Below are 18,502 nucleotides of genomic sequence, written 5' to 3' on the forward strand. Positions count from 1 at the left end.
TTTCTGTTTTTTTATTTCCTTACCTATCTTAGTAAAGTAAATAAGTTGATCTAGGGGCTTGTTTATGATTGGTATTAAATAAAATTTGAATCTTTCTGGGTTTTCATTATTTAAAAACACAAGTAATGTGTGTTTGTATGGTGACAGATGACAACGACTTATCACGGTGGTCATTCTGAAATATATAGAAATACAGAATCACTATGTTTTTTACCAGCAATTAACATAATGTATAAATCAATTATACTTCAGAAACAAACACACATATAGAAAAAAAAAAGATTAATTTGTGATTACCACAGGCTAAAGCTAGGGAAGAGGGAGACTTGGATGAAAGCAGTCTAAAGATACAAACTTTCAGTTATCAGATAAATGAATTCTAGAGATGTAACGCACAACCCGATGAATATTATTAACCCTGCTATATGATATATATGAAAGTTGTTAAGAGAGTAAATCCGAAGAGTTCTCATCATAAAAAATACTTTTTTTCTGTTTCTCTAATGGTGTATCTGTATGAGATGATGGATGTTCACAAAACGTAATAATTTCATGATGTACGTAAATCAAATCATTGTGCTCTACACCTTAAACTTACACCGTATTGTGTGCCAATTATATCTCAGTAAAAGTGGAAGGAAACACACAAGTAGTATTTAATGTCTGTGTGCTAAAGAAGGTCTAGTGAGGAATCTGAATTTTATCCCAACCTGGCAGTAAAGAGGTAGCATCTTGTCTTCTCTTGTCATGTATCTGGAAAAGTACTAGTACCAAGAATATATATTTTAAAAAGCATTCAAATCTGAAGAGTGAAAAAACTATACAGATGGAAAATATTCAGTATTTCAAAAATACTTCTGAAAATTGTAAAGCACAAAAGAATCTTTCATTCAACTAAAAAAAGGAAGAAAATAGGCAAAAGACATGAATAGACATTTCACTAAAAAGGATATACAAATAGGAATTGAGAATATGGAAAGATGTTATCATCATGAGTCGTTAGGAAAATAAAAATTAAAGCCACAATGAAATATAAACACATACCTAACAGAATGGCTAAAATTAAAAAAAAAAAAAAAAAAAAAAAAGAGAACACTAAATACTGGCAAGGCTGCATAGGAACTGGATAATTCGTTTATTGCTGGTGGGAATGTAAACTAGTACAGCCACTCTGGAAAACAGTCTGACATTTTCTTTATAAAATAACAAATGAAAAACTAAAAAATAATTTAATATACATCTATTATACAATGTAGTAATTTCCTTCCTGGATGTTTATAACAGAGAAATGAAAATTTATATTCATACAAACTTTATGCAAATAATCATAGCAACTTTATTCTTTTTGAAGTATAATTGATTTAAGGCATTGTATTAGTTGTAGGTGTACAGCATAGTGAATTGGTATTTTTGCAGGTTATATTCCATTATACATTATTATAAGATAATGGGTAAAATTTTCCGTGATATACAGTAAATCCTTGTTGCTTGTCTATGTTATATATAGTAGTTTGTCAGTCCCATTCCCCTAATTTTTCCCTCTTCCCTTCCCGCTCCTCTTTGGTAACCACAAGTTTGTCTCTCTGTCTGTGAGTCTGTTTCTGTTTTTTATATATACTCATTCATATTATTGTTTAGATTCCACATATAAGTGATATCATATGGTATTAGTCTTTGTCAGACTTATTTCACTAAGCATAATATTCTCTAGGTCCATCCACATTGGTGCAAATGGCAATATTTCATTCTTTATTATGGCTAATATTGCATTATATATACGTGTATATACACACATATATAATATATGTTTTATATATATATGTATATTACTTATTATAAACAGTGCTGCTGTGAATATTGGGGTGCACATATCTTTTTGAATTAGTGTTTTAGTTTTTTTCTGAATATATACCCAGTAGTGGAATTGCTGGATCATATAGTAGTTCTATTTTTAGTTTTTTAAGAAGCCTCCATACTGTTTTCCATTGTGACTACACCAATTTACATTCTCAACAAAAGTATACAGGGGTTCCCTTTTCTTCATATCCTCGACAATGTAATTTGTAGACTTTTTGATGATTGCTATTCTGACAGGTGTGAGGTGATACCTCATTATGATTTAGATTTGCATTCCTCTAATAATTAGTGATATTGAGCATCTTTTCATGTGCCTGTTAGCAATATGTATGTCTTCTTTGGAAAAATGTCTATTCAAGTCTTCTACTCATTTTTTGATTGGGTTATTTGTTTTTTAGATATTGAGTTCTGTGGGCTATTTGTACATTTGGGAACATTAACCTACTGTTGGTCATCATTTTGAAATATTTTATCCCATTCCCTAATTGTCCTTCCATTTTGTTGATGGTTTCCTTTGTTCTCCTAAAGCTTTTAAGTTTAATTAGATCTATTTGTTCATTTTTGCTTTTATTTCTTTAGCCTTTGGAGTCTGATTCAAGAAAATGTAACTACATTTTATGTCAAAGAGTGTTTTGCCTATGTTTTCTTTTACTTTTATGGTTTTATATGTTGCATTTAGGTCTTTAAAACATTTTCAGTTTAGTTTTGTATATGGTGTGAAGAAATGTTCTTATTTCATTGTTTTACACGTGGCTGTTTGACTTTCTCAGCGCCGCTTGTTGAAAAGACTGTCTTTTCTCCATTGTATTCTTGCCTCCTCTGTGGTTTGACCAGCTGGCTCCCCAGGACAAGGTCTGCCCATGGGAACTTTCTTTTTCTCTTAGACCCCACCCAGGGGTACAGGTACAGCAGCTTTTCTTTCTCATCCTACACAGTTACGTGGGGATCTTTCTTGCAACCTTGGTTGTGTAGGAGTTCTGCCAGTTCCCTGTTAGTTTTCTGTGAGAACTCTTCCACTTGTAGGTGTATTTTTGATGGTTTGTTGGGGGAGCTGAGGACAGATCAGTGATTGTTGGACATTATGGGTGTGTGTGTAAGGAATTAGGTATGGCTATTAAAGAACAAGAAGAGGGTTCCTGGAGACAATGGGAATGTTCTTTACCTTGATTATTTCAGTAGCCTTATTGGGATACTTCAGTATAGTTTTGCAAGATGTTATTAATGGGACAAACTGAGTAAAGGTTTACATAAGATCACCCTGTATTATTTTTTACAACTGCATGTAAGTCTGAAGTTATCTCAAAATAAATATTTAATTTAAAAAGAGTTATTAATTTAATAACTAAATTTCTAAAATTTAAAACAGAAAAGTTTACTGAACTAAACTCAAAGGAAGTAAAACGAAAATTTAATCAAGATTAAAGCTAAAATCAAGTAGAAAACAAATAAAAACTACAGAGAAATTTAATGACCCCAAATTTAAATCTTGAAAAAATCCACATATTTAGTTAATGAATAAAAGAAAGACTACACATGTCATCAAAATTAGAAATAAATGGAGGTTAATACTACTAACTCTAAACAGCTAATAATTGTGGGAGAAATATTGTAAAAAACCATGACAACAATTAATAAATCTTATATTTATAGGACTAATTTCCTAAGAAAGATGTAAATTACCAAGACTGAAACAAAAATGAATAGAAAATCTGAATCAACCAATTATAATAAAGTTATTGAATTACTAATTAAAAGTCTTCCATATAAAAAATTTCAGAAGCACATGGCTTCACTGGTAAATTATTTCAAATATTCCATTGAAAAATGCTCATGAACTTTTTCAGAAAGTAGAAGAAGAAAGATACTTCCCAACTCATTTTATGAGGCCAATATTACTGTAATATAAAAATTGACCAATAAAATGTCAAATAAAGGGAAAAATAAGAGAGAAAAAAAGAAAACTACATACTAAGACACCTCAGGAATGCAGATACAACAATTCTCAGTAAAATCTTAGCAAACTAAATCCAACAACATGTGAAAATTATTATACACCAGGCCTAAGTAAAATTTATTCTAGGAATGCAAGATTATTTTAGTATTCAAAAAGCAATCAAAGTAATATACTGTATTACAAAGAACTAAAACCACATGTTCATCTCAATACGTGCAGAAGCAGCACCTGACAGAATCTAACATCCAATAATGATTTTTAAAAAACACTCAAAAAAAAAAAAAAAAAGAAATAGAATGGAACTTGCTCAACCTGATAAAGAGCATCAACAAAAATCCAGCATTTAACAACATGTCTATGGTGAAAGATTGAACATTTTCTCCCCTAAATTGGTTAACAAACCAAGGATTCTTATGATGTTGTTTTGTCAGATATATTCAGTATTGCCTGAAGGGTCCAGTAAATGTTGTAAGGAATAACAATAATAAAGGCATACAGACTGAAGAGAAATACCACAGTCTTTATTCATAGATGACTTAGTTGTCTGTATAGAAAATCCAAAGGAATCCACAAAAAAGTATTATATTAAATGATTTTAATAATATGCTTATCAGTTGTATTTCTGTGCTCTAGCAAAAACATTCTAAAATGAAATTAAAAATTAATTCTATTCACAATACTATAAAAATAAAATACTTAGAAATAAATTTAGCAAAATAAGTGTCAGATTTGTATGCTGAAAACTACAGCATATCACTGAGTGAAATTAAGATCTAAATAAATGGAAGGTCATTCTGTGTTCATGGATTGGAAGATCCAATATTGCTATGCTTGTAATTCTCCCAAAATATATCTACAGATTTAATACTGTTGCTATTATACATCAGCAGGAATGTATTAGAATAAATATTTCCCTTGTCTTACATCTAAATATTTGTTAGTTACACATATAATTCGTTTAATATGGGCTCTTTTAAAACAACATTAAAAATTGGTTTCTAAAAACTTTAATTTTACATAAATATCTATTCTAAGATTTGGATAATAATTATGCTCTAGTGGTATAAAATTTTAAAGGAGAGAGGCATTGTACATTGACCAACATGTCTCCATTAAAGCACATGTTTGATGTATAAATATGTTATGATTCAAGAAAACTCAATAAAGTTTTGAAAACAATCAAGTAAAAATTATCCTTTGGTACTACCTTGGGTTCCAAGTAGATACGGACCCATTGAATCTTCCGATCTATCTTCCTATTGAAGAAACTAAGTTCCACTCCAGTGCATTGAGTAGAAAGAGGGAGTTGGAATACAAATTTCCTCTTTCTCTCTTTACTTTAACGTGAAAGGAGGAGTTGGAGTCCGTTAATTGATCAAATCCTGACATTTATTCAGCCATGTCTGTTTAGTGCCAGCTGATTTTCCTATGCTTGCATTCATCAGATTTTCTTTAGATATCTTTCAGTATAAAAGGACTTTTCCTCAGGATGGAAGTCAAGCACCTCAGTCATAAATATTTAACTTTCCCCATTCCTAACCCAGTGCCATATATTGTGGAGTTGAGATTTAATTCTTACTCTGAAGTTTAAAATAATGTCATTTGATCGAGAAAAGCATGTATGTACCTGATATATAAGAGAGTCATGCGAGCTGATATTACAGTGATTCCTTATAGATGCTGAATTTATGCAGCCTTGAAAATGGGTAGTATCTGGATATGGGGAGAGTCAACCAAGTAAGAGAAACATCTAAGGATTTCTTATACAATGCTAAAATGGCTTTTTTCAGAAAAGGTTTGATGGGATTTTAAATTTAAAATATAGTTTATTACAGATAAATATATAAATACCATTTGCTCTCAGGCCTAACACATCTGTAGAAAGTACCTAGGTCAACGCTAATAATTCTACTTCAAAATCTTTTCATACGTCTACCTTCTCTAACTGAATAATAGCAAATTGTGTTTTCAAGTCCCTAATACTTAAAAATTATATTTTTTTCAAGAAATGAAAGTAGTATAATGTAGCCTTAAAGAGTATTTATTCCACTGTGATTCATTGAAGAATAGGAAAAAGTAAGAAAAATGTAATTGTTTAAAATTCTCCCCAAGTGTAAAGTGGGTAAAATAATATGACATTTGCTGAGTCATTACAAAATATTATATGTCTTTTGTTAAAATGAATTATTTATTGGAGAAATGGATGATTTTTATCAAATATTTACTAATAATCCTCTTGTAACAGAACGGAAGTTTGTGTAAACTTGAAACAAAGATATATTCACCCCATAGGAATTGCTAGAGGTTGGGTAGGGAGCAAAGAGGAAGATCAGGAACTGCATCTAATGTCTTCAAGAACAAAATAAATCCTATCAAGAGTTTTCATCCAAGGGAGAATAACATTAACCTCTATCTTCAAGTATATATTTTCCCAGGCTCACCCAGAGAACTTTTAAAATCCCAATGCCTGGTCTATCAAATTAGAGTACCTGAAGTTAAGATGCAGACAGTGCTATTAAAACAATACAAGCAAATAACAAAATACTTCATTCCTACCTAGAACTAGGATTAAGAATCACTAGATTAGAAAAAGAAAAGAAATTCATTAATACTAAGCATCTATTACCCTTAAAGAACTTAGACCTCAAAAGAGCCCAATATAAAAAGTTTTAGCTAGAACCTGGGAATTCATATCATAATGAGCATTTGAATTAACTCTAACCCCTCATTCATACCATCCACAATATTTAATTTGAGATGGATCACAAACATAAATATGAATTCTGAAACTTCTAGAAATGAAACTTTGAGGAGTATCTTCATGATCTTGAAATCAACAATGATTTTTGTAGAGCATAGAGTATAAAAAATTGTATTGTTAAACATATTCACTTACTCATCAAAAACTCCATTACCTACATAAGGAACTCCGACAACTCACTGGCAAAAATAAAACAAAATAAAACAAATAATTCAATTAAAAATGGGCAAAGGTATCAAATAGACATTTCTCCAGAGAAAACATACAAATGACCAACAGGTATATTAAAAGGTGGTCAACATCACTAATTATCAGGGAAATGCAAAGCAAAGCTACAATGAAATATCACCTCAACCCTGTTAGGATAGCTATTTTCAAAGCAAAACAAAACAAAGCAAAAGTGTGGGTAAGGATATGGAGAAATTAAAACCGTTGTATACTGTGGGTGTGAATGTAAGTTGGTGCAGCCACTATGGGAAGTTTACTCAAAAAGTTAAAACTAGAACTACTGTATGATCCAGCAATCCCACTTCTGGGAATATAATTGAAATTAGGATTTGAAGGATTATCTTCACTCCCATATTTATTGCAACATTATTCATCCTAACCAAGGCTTAGAAATGACCTAAATATTCATATACAGATGAATGAATAAAGAAAATGTGTGCCATGGAAATATTATTCAGTCTTAAGAAAGAAGGAAATCCTGCCATATGCAACAACATGGATGAACTTGGAGGACATTATACTAAGATAAACCAGTCACAGAAGGACAAATACTGTGTGAATCCACTGATACGAGGTTTTTTAATAATAGACAAAAACTAGAAAATTTATCAAGAGGAGGAAAGATTAAGAATTATGATATAGACCTATGAAGTAATAATAAACAGGAACAAAAATGAGGTACTAATATATATAATACTATGGACAAATGGAGTTAAATTCTATATGACTCCGAATAAGTAAAGTTCAACAATAAGCAAAAGAAAATTGTGCTGATAGTAGTTAGAATATTCTTAGCCCTGGGTGGTTATTGACTGGAATAGAGCACAAGAAGGCTTTCTGAGGTGCTGTAACTATCCCTTATCTTGACATGGGTGGTGTGAACATGACTGCATAAATATATAAAATCCATCAAGGTGTACACTTAGGATTTGTGCATTTTACTAATTGTAAATTTAGTCTCAGTGACACACTTCTAAAATATTTTATTAAGACTATAAATTACTTATATACTGATTTATATTTATTAAAATATGAGTGATGTATTATTTTACATTTGCATATTTTTCTAAAAGATGACCTTGTGGTCTAAGATCAAGTATTCCATTTAATACTTATAATACATTTATAATTGAGTAAGTGATTTATAATTGAGTAATAACATCACATATAAATCTTTATTACAATCTATAATTTAGCTAGTATTATCTTCATTTGAAATTAAAGTAGTAGTGCAGTGGTTTTTATATGGCCTGACTAAAACCACACAATTATTCAGTGGTGAATTTGGGACTCTAATCCAGGTCTGCTTCTGTGTAGTATTATGTACATTGTTCCTCAATTTCATAACTTTAAAATATCCTTTGAAATAATTATTTAATTAATTAGTTAATATGCTCTCTTAGTCTGATATAAATTATGTGGATCATGTAACCCTAGAAGGGTTGAAGTTGTAGTTATGCCTTAGTCTAGCAGTCATCTCAGCGTGGCTACTCAGCTTTCTTTTGACAAAAGGGAATGATAATATCTCCCATTTGCAAGGCTATAATATAGTTTACATGGAATTAACTTTCTTGAAAGATTCTATCAGGACACAGGGTACAGAGAGTATTCTCAATTTTAAGAAGTCTCAATTTTTCCTTTACTTTCTCCTTCTTATTGTCACCTCTCTCTCCTCAACGTTCTTGCTTCCAGTATAGCCTATTTTGGGAAAGTTCTCTCTCTACCATTCTTTTAAACTTTTAAGCTTAATGCAATTTAGATATATAATGGAATATTTTTGATCAAAACTTAAAATTGCAAGCAGAAGCCATTACAGACGTGATTTAAAAAAGTTCGTGAAGTAGAGATCAAGAAAATCAAAGACATTCATTCTCTTTAAAGACTGGATAAAATTGAGCAGTGTACAGCTCACTCTGTAGAAACTTTCACTGCATGTTAGACTAATTGTCAATTCCATTCTTAAGACCAGATAGATTGCAAGATTGAATCCCAGCCTTGACAAAGATACATCTCCAAGATTTGTATGGTTAGCTCTTAGTTCTGTAAGTGACACTTCAAATGTAAGATGATTTATCAGTTTCAAACCTTTCTTGCAATGTAATACCGGATGAAAATTAACCTGGCAAATATAATTAACATTCATGGATTATTAATTACTTCTGTAAGGAAAGTGTGTTCATTTTAAAAGGCTTGATTAAAACACAAATTTCCTTAATTTGGCAGCATAAATGGAGTGTGTGGTAATATTTAAATGATTTTTACATTAGACTCTTACAACATACGATGGTTTCCTGAAACTTGATTTTCCACTAGGCTCTCTGCTTTATTCAAGCTTGTTTTAGTCAGGTCAGGCTACTATAACAAAATACCATAGGCTGAATGGCTTAAACAACAGATATTAATTTCTTACTGTTCTGGAGGCTGGAAAGTTGAGCATAAAGATGCCTGCAGATTCTGATCCTGGTAAGAGCTCTCTTCCTGGCTTACGGGTAGATGCCTTCTTTCTATGTCCTTACAGGTGAGAGAGTGCTAGTTCTGACTGGTCTCTTTTCCTCTTTTTATAAGGAGACCAATCTCATCATGAGGGCCCCACCTTCATGACTTTATCTGAGCTTCATTACCTCCCAGAGATCCTGCCTCCAAATCCAAATCACATTGGAGGTTGAGGCTTCAACATAACAAATTTTCAGGAGTCACAAACATCCAATCCATAAGAAATCTTTGTAAATTAAAAAAGACCTGAAGTCAGAGGAGTTGGTATTCAGTGGTGATCCATCCAAGCAAGACATATAGAATAAAATGCACCTGATTGAATATAATTCTATCCATTGTTAAATAAAAAAAATCTGAAAATAAACTGTATGTTTGCCTTAATCAACATGGATGGCCATTGTTTCAAAAAATGTGTGATAGTCTTTGTTTAACCAAATATAGGAGATGCATATTAGTTTCATAGGACTGCTAGACAAATTACCACACAATTGGTGGCTTAAAACAAAAATTTTTTTTCTCTCAGCGTTGTGAAGGCCTGAAGACTGAAATCGAGGTGTTTGTAAGGCCATACTCCCTCAGAAGGCTCTAGTGGGGAATGTTACCTTGGCACTACTAGCTTCTGGAGGCTCCTGGACTCCTTGGCTTGTGGCAGCATAATCCAGTCTCTGTCTCTGCTTTCATGTGACTTTGCTTTTGTCTCTGTGTCTCTCAAATCTCTCTTTTTTTCTCTTATAAAGCTGCCAGTCATTGGATTTAGGACCCACTCTAATTCCAGGATGATTTTACCCTAAGATTCTTACCTTAATTACATCTGTAAAGATCTTGATTCCAAATAAGCTCACATTCATAGGCACTGTGGGGAGAAGGGGAGCATGAGGGCCTATAATTTGGGCATACCTTTTGGGGAATGCTATTCAATCCATTGCAAGGCACAAAATAGTTGCCACAGGATAATTGCTGGCTAGAGTTCTCTGCTGTTTGGGATATAGTTATGTTTCCCTGTAAAATAATTTGTCAGTAGCTCAGTTCATCTTGGCATCAATATAGAAGTGGGATTCAGAGATGTTTAGATGTGGAGTACCAGATCCTGCTGCACTTAAAAAAAAAAAAAAAAAGGAGCATTGCTCTCTTAACCCCACTTTGGGAGGCATTGCAGGACTCTGGAATCTTCCCATCACTTCCACATATCCTGAGGTCATAGGTGTTGAATTCCAAAAGACCAAACCAAACCCAAAGAGCAAATAAGGAATGCAGGGTGCAAGATTGTATATGCAATAATATTATTAAATTACACAATTTGTACTAAGTTCACACAAAATGTGGAGTCTGAGTTTTAATTGAAAGGTTTGGTACCAAACAAACAGTTTATATACCTAATAAGGGCCTTAGCCATGCTTCTAGTAATTTTTCCCACCATTGAATGCTAAAAAATAAAAACAATTAAAGAAAAAAATAGAGTGAAAATTATCCACAGTTAAGTGGAAAAATTATCAATGTATTTTTTTTCATTGTTTTAACTTTTAATAGTGCTCTCTTTATAAATATATTTATGATTTGGATAAATTATATCAAATCTAAGAAGAAAAGTTACAACTTTTTTGTAAATTTCTGAAGAAAGATAAACTAGAGGTATGATACATTGTGATGTCTAAATTAGAAAAATATGAACTGGTACTATTTTCTGTTCAAACAGCTCATTCTAAGTACTTTTCTTAAGCTTTAATTTAAAATATTATACTGAAGTTGTACATATCAATCTTTGTAAAATTAGAACAATAGAAGTCATCTATATTCCTGTGTTATTGGGATTTTTAATAAGAAATATGTATTTGATCTTCATCCCCTTTTCTGGTATGGAGCTCCTAAACTCTTAGAATTTCCTAAGTGAGAAGAGTAGTAACCTAAGTTAACCTGAGGATGGGGACTAGTTACTAGGGTAACCAACCATGTGATTAGAGAGTTGGAACTTTCAGTCCTACCCCTGGCCTCTGTCTGGGAAGGCGAGAGGGGCTAGAGGTTGAACCAATTGCCGATGGTCAATGAATTAATAAATCCTGCCTGGGTAATGAAGCCTTCATAAAAACCCAAAAGAACAGGATTTGGAGAGCTTCCATGTTGGTGAACACATGGAAATTCTGTACCCTCTTCCCATATCTTGCCCTGTGCATCTCTTCCATCTGGCTATTCCTGAGTTATAGCCTTTAATTATAAGCCAATAACCTAGTAAGTAAAATGTTGCTCTCAGTTCTGTGAGCCACTCTAGCAAATTAATCAAACCCGAGGTGGGGGTCCCGGCAACTTCTTTTTTGTAGCCAGTTCATCAGAAGTACAGGTAGGCCCCTGGACTTGCTGTTGGCATTCTGAGTTGGTGGAGGAGGTTTTGGGAACCTCTAATTTGTATCTCGGTCAGAAGCATAGGTAACCCAGAGTGGGGTTTGAGGAGGGTGATCTTCTAGGACTGAAGCCTTCACCTGTGGACTCTGATACAATTTCCAGATAGATAGTGTCAGAATTGAGTTAAATTTTAGGTCAACCATCTGGCATTAGAATGTTGTTTGTTGGTGTGGGGGGAACCCCCCAACACACATTGAATTTTGTGACCAAAACCTAAATTAATTCAGTTTATATATCTGATCAAGAAGAATTGTGTTTCAGTTTTACTTCTTTGTCTATCTTGATTATTTAGAAGGGAGATTCATTATTTACCAACCTGGGTTGTAAATATTCTCTATTCTTAGCTTTCACTATCAGCAGAGAGAAGCTTCATAACATAGAGCCTGAATGACAAAATGTCCTGTATTGTTTCGGTTTAATTAAAGTTGATTCCCTACTTTAAAGAGAGACTCACATTTTGAATTTTATATTTTCCTTGATTAAAAAGGAAAAAAAATTAGATATTTGTTCTTCCAAATTTCCCTTAAGAAAAGAAAGATATTTTTCTTAATCCCATGGCCCTAGCTAGCTACCTCACTTTGGGCAAAATCCTGAACCTCTCCCTGTCTCATTTTCAAGAACTATGAATTGAGGATGATAAATGTAGTATATTCCTCATCGAGCTGTTACATAGATTAAATAAAGTAATCCTCAACAGACTATGCTTAGCATAGTTTCTAGAATATAGTAAGCAGTAAGCTTTAGTAACTTTTTATTTTCATTTACTATATTACATAATGAACCTTTTCTTATGATCTTCTGGAAAATTTCTACAGATCTTAGAACCATATATAGATGTTTATCTCTAGACAGCTCTGTCTCTTTTATCATGTAGTCTGTGGATTACATAAATGATCAGCTCTACTTTCTGCTAAAAATCTTAAGAGTCAGGTTTAGCACTTTCTTATTAACATATTTGTATTACTCAGGATAAACTAGGTTATTTAGCTGTAGCAAACAACCCAAAAATTTCACTGATTTAATACAGACAGAAAAAAAAAGTTTATTGTTGCTCTCACAAAATCTCATGTAGGTTAAGAAAACCCTCTGGGGAAGATGTGTTAAGCCCATGTATTCTAGGTGGCTTTGATTTTGTGCACTTTAATTAACAAGTGTTTCCTGATCATTTTGTCAAGGTAAGAAATAGGATGGAGAATCAGGGACCAGCTTTGTAATTCTTCCTCCTGTAAGGAAAACATATCCTGTGTTCTCATGTTGCCTTGGCCAAAGCCATCCCTTGGCTTCATGTCTCTTTTCCCTGGAAGGCAAGGACTGTCCTCCCATGTGTGTGGCAGCAGCAGAGAACTAACTCTTGGTTAATAATAGTATCTATCACAATGCTGGAATTTTAATATTTCCTGTTTAATTTTATATCTCCCCACTTGTTCTTTCTTCCCCATCAGACTTAATTGATAATATCTTGCATTGTGTATGATTTATATGTCACCCTAAACTGTTTTAGAATAAGGTGGGGTAAAATGAAAATGTGTTTAAAGAGAGACTTTGATCTTTTCATCATTGTATCCACGTGCGTAGTGACTCTCCGTAAGTATGTTAACTTTATTAATGGATACATAGTGAATAAATTATAGTTCCCTGCATAAAACTATGAATTTATTGACATAATTTTGGATTAGAATTTGATTTTATTTTACTATATATCATATATTTTTATTATTTTTTCATATTATTTAGGTTTTTTTGTGACCAACACTATGTTTTGACACTTAGTTTTAAAACGTTTTTGTTCTTTTTTTTAAAAGTCAATTCTTTGACCTACACAAGGATGAAATAAAGCCTTGACCATCTTAATGTAGAGTAAATTGCCCTCAAATCAGAAAAGGGAAGATATAAATTATAGCATTAAGAAATGAAGAATAATGATTGAATCCCTAATACATTAGCTGTTCTACCTCTTTACTTTGTATTATATTACTTTGGGCTAAAGAGAGTGCATAGCAGGAATACAGGTCACTAACAGCCAATCAGAAAGGTTTGATCTGTGAGCATTTCTGATTAATATAGTGATTAAGCAATGTATTAAAACAAAAATTGAAAAATTGTAGCTTTGTCAGTTGAAACTACTCTAAACTCTTGCAATATAATTTTTATGTTTCATCTATGACTGGAAAAAAGACATACCTAATAAGGCTAAAAGTTTTTGGTGTCTAAGAAATTAAAGCAGAAAATGGTTAAATTTTGTTGCATATATTTGAATAGTTAAAAAGAGTTAATTGCAAATATATCTTTGGATATAACATTTACTTTCACTGAGTTCCCTCTTTTATGTTCTGAGAACACATGCAGATGAAATGCTTGTCAAAGAGACCTAAGCTGATTGCAAGCACATATTAAATGAAGTCGCACTCACCATGTCAAGCCCTATAGCATAACTTATATACTATAAATCACAGTCTGTCAGGCAACTACTGGAGAAGCAGGTAGTAATAAGACAAAATGATGGATTTGATCTTTCCTGCCTTTGATTTATTAATAACTAGTTGGACTATGGAATGACTTGAAAGACTCCCATCAAGGGTAGGAACTTATTTGCAGAAACCTTGTTTTATTTTTTTATATTAGTGTCAATGGTATTTGATATTCCCCTGTGAAAGAGGGCTGAACCACTTTTAGATTTCTTATGCCATCTATTAATAATCCCTCTTTAGAAAAAAAGTCACTTTTTATCTTTCTGCATATTGACATTGTCTGTACTACTTTATTTCTGCTGATTCCTAAGATTATCTTTTATTTACAACAAAGCATTCACAGATCGCTGTAATAGATTTTTCTTTATTTAAATCTTATAAACCTCAATTGAATTATTCAAAGGATCTTATAAGTCATTCTGTTAGGTTTTGGGTTTTTTTTTACATAAAGAGCAGCAACAGCATTATATTAAACTGATTTTGTTTATATTTTTAAGTATTATATTTAACTGACTTTTAACAGAATCTTAGACAATTTTCAAAACATCTATTATTGTACTTGGATTTATTAATCCATTCAACAAATATATACTGAGAATCTGTTATGTGCAGGCACCGGGCTAACCAGTGGTGACACATAGTGGTGAGAAAAGTCAGGTTCTCTCTGTTTCCTGGAGTTTATAGTCTGGCTGAGTGCTGTGTAGGGAAAGTACTGGAGTATTAGAGGGAAATCAAGTGAGAAAAGGACTCACTTGATTCTATGTAGGCTATTCTTAGGGCAGATTTATGAAGCATGTGGTACTTGGGTTTTAATCAGAAGTACAAGGAGGAGTTAACTATGTAATTGAGGAGAAAAGGTGCTTTCTTGGCAGAGGGGACACGGTGTGCAAGGTTTTTGAAGTCAGGAAAGAGCATGGTGCACTCTCAAAACTAAAGGAAGGCACGAGTGGCTGGAATGCAGAGAGCCACAGAAAAGACTCGATTTTCTTCCTGGAATTTAGAGTTTTTCCTACAAAAATGAAAAAAAAATTGAAAAAAATTCATTAAGGAAACGAATGTTATAATACTTATGTTTTTTTAAAGTGGTCTCAATTTCTACAGTGTTTAATCTTTTGGAGGGGGGAAAAGAACATGTGGAGAAGCTAGTTGACATAAGATAATAATAGTTTGTAGCAGATTACTACTGATCCAGTCTTTAAGTAAAATGTTAACATTTTATTCAAATAGAATTTTTGTATTACTTTTAAGTTTGTAAATAACATTAACTATTTTGCCTGATTATTGATTTTTGACACCCTTTTAAATTTTGTGCCCAAGGTGAGTGCATTACTCATCTCATGCAAGTCCTGGCCCTGTGTGCTGTTTTTTATTTTTTTCATTGACGTATAGTTGATTTACAGTATTTTATTAGTTTCACTTGTACATCATAGTGATTCAAAAATTAAATATTGGCTATATTCCCTGTATTACACAATATATCCATGTAGCCTATTTATTTTATGCATAATACTTTGTACCTCTTAATCCCCTGCCCCTCTCCTGGCCCTCCTGCATTTTGTCTCCCTAGTAGCAACTACTGGTTTGTTTTCTATATCTGTGAGTCTGTTTCTGTTCTGTTCTAACCTTTTTTTTAAAATTTTTTAGATTCCATATATAAGGATAACATACAATATTTACTTTTCTCTGACTTATTTACTAAGCACAGTACGCTCCAAATCCATCCATGTTGTTTCAAATGGCAAAATTATATTATTTTTTATGGCTGTGTAGTGTTCCATTGTGTGTGTGTATGTATATGTATATATGAAGATGTTATACATATATAACAGCTTCTTTATCCTTTTTTTTGTTACATACTTTGCTTCCATATCTTGGCTGTTGTAAATAATGCTCTATGGACATTGAGTTTCATGTATCTTTTCAAATTAACATTTTTGTTTTCTTGGGTTATATATACAGGGGTGAAATTGCTGGGTCATATGGTAGTTCTATTTTTAGTTTTTAGAGACACCTCCATACTATTTTCCATAATGGCTGCACCAAGTTACATTCCCACACACGGTGAAAGAGGGTTCCCTTTCCCTCACATCCTTGCCTACATTTGTTATTTGTTGTCTTTTTGATAACGATCATTTTGACAAGTGTGAGGTGATATCTCATTCTGGCTTTGATTTGCATTTATCTGGTGATTAACAAGGTTGAGTATCTTTTCCTGCACCTGCTGCTCATCTGTATATCTTCTTTGGAAAGGTATCTATTCAGATCTCCTGTCCCTTTTTTAATTGGGTTGTTTTGATATTGAGTTGTATGAGCTGATTATACATTTTTGGATATTAACCACTGTCGGTAAAATCATTTGCAAATATTTTCTCCATTTTGTAGGTTGTCATTTCATTTTGTTGGTGGTTTAGTTAACTATCATAGTAATAATTGAAATATGTAAGATTACAGTCCCTTTTGTTGACTTTGAAAATTACCTCAGAAAGGCAGAATTTCTGTACTGAATATATTATGTAGTTTAATAAAGTTGTAATAATCTGAGGATTATCACTAAAACGAAACTTTAATTTCTTATGCTATTGTATGAAAATAGTATAATGGCGTACTATAATGGATTGATTCTGAATTTAGTAATATTCCACTCTATCTATTTACTCTTCCTGCAGTTATTTAATACTTGTGTAAATGTTCCTGATGCTGTTACTATTATCTCAACTTTTATCTTCAGTAAACCACCAATTTCCTGGAAGTTGAAGAACAGAGTAGGGTTCTTGCATTCCATTCTTATATACTGTCATTCATTTTTGTTAATCCTAGTATGCACTGACTGTCTGGAGTTACTCTTTCTGGTTCTCATTGGGTGCTTTGAACACCATCAACTGTGTACTAATAGGGAGTTTTCATTGAGGGTTATTTGTAGTTTGTGTACCAAGTGAAAAGCAAACTTTTGTGGGAAAACTAATCACAGCACATCTATAAAATAATTTGTACAAAATTGCTTGAAGAGGAGAAGGGACATAATCCAATGAGCAAATTTGTCATGAATGCCCCGAAGACTGGTGATTTCTATTCCTACATATTGCGGGACTTGAACTTTGCAGGCTAAGGGCGTACCTTAGACTCTTTTGAGAAATTTATCTAGTAGTCATGGGAGAAGATCACAGAAAAGTATCATTTTGTTTTCCTGTGATTTGTTTTGTTTTCTAATAGCTTTCTAGCCATGCAGCCCATCCCAGATTCAATGTTCACATCTTTCTATCTTAAGACAGCCTTAGGTAGCACTATTAACCTTAGGTAGCACTGAAAATTTGTTTTACAATGTGCTACCAAGTTCCAAATGGGACATTAGGAGATCTTTGGTTTTCTGTGAAAAAGTAGCCACTCATCCCTTCCTTGACCAATGGCATCTATGTGGGAAGCTAATCCTTGAGTCCAAATACCTGGGGAATGAGCCGTACCTCCCGTTAATTTGCAAGGGCTCTGATCTCATGCAGGAGGAAAGCCAAAAATAATTTTGGTAAGTTAGAAAGGTAAATAAATACAGGATGATCTGGAACATATAACAAAAGAAACTAATGTGATTTGGGGAAGGTAGAGTCAGAATAAAGATCCCTAAAGAACAAAAGGACAAAATATTTGAAGGTACTTAAGAAAAAGGAATACAACTGGAGGGAGAAAAAAAAGATGAGAAGAGGCTAGGGAGGAAGTCAAGGTTTCTAAACTTCTATTAAAATTGGGGTTAGAATCAATAGAATGCAGCTGAGAGGCTTTTTTAAAAAGAGGGTCATGACACAACCATAACTGTGTTTTCAAATCATGGCACTGTCTTTAGTGTGATGTATAGATTACCTGGGGGCAAGGGTAGAAATGAGGTCACCGGGTAGGAGATTATTTCAGTAGCATGAACAGTGAAGTTAGCTTGTGTAGTTGTGGTAAATGAAGAAATGTTGCAAACAGAAGTAGAAGGAGGTAGAAACAACACCATTTTGATAGCTTTGCTTCTTTCATCAAATATTTATCTAGGTAGTCAAAGGAGACATAGTTGTGAAGGAAACTAAGTTTTTTTCCTCATGGAACTTTCAATGTAATGAAAGGAGACAGACAATAATCAAATAAACAAACACACACATAGATATAGAATATAATGATAGATAATCTGGCAGGTGAGTGTCCAGGCAGACAGAAAAGCAAATCCAGATGCTGTAAGATGGAAGGACGCTTGGTGTTTTTGAGGAGCATCCAAGAGGCCAGTGTGGCTAATGTATAGTGAATGACATGGAAAGTGATAAGAGATGAGAATAAAGAAGCAGCCAAGGTCTTACAGGGCCCTTAGGTCATGATGAGAAG

The sequence above is a fragment of the Camelus dromedarius genome, chromosome 8 (genome assembly GCF_036321535.1).
Source record: "Camelus dromedarius isolate mCamDro1 chromosome 8, mCamDro1.pat, whole genome shotgun sequence".
Lineage (NCBI taxonomy): Eukaryota > Metazoa > Chordata > Mammalia > Artiodactyla > Camelidae > Camelus > Camelus dromedarius.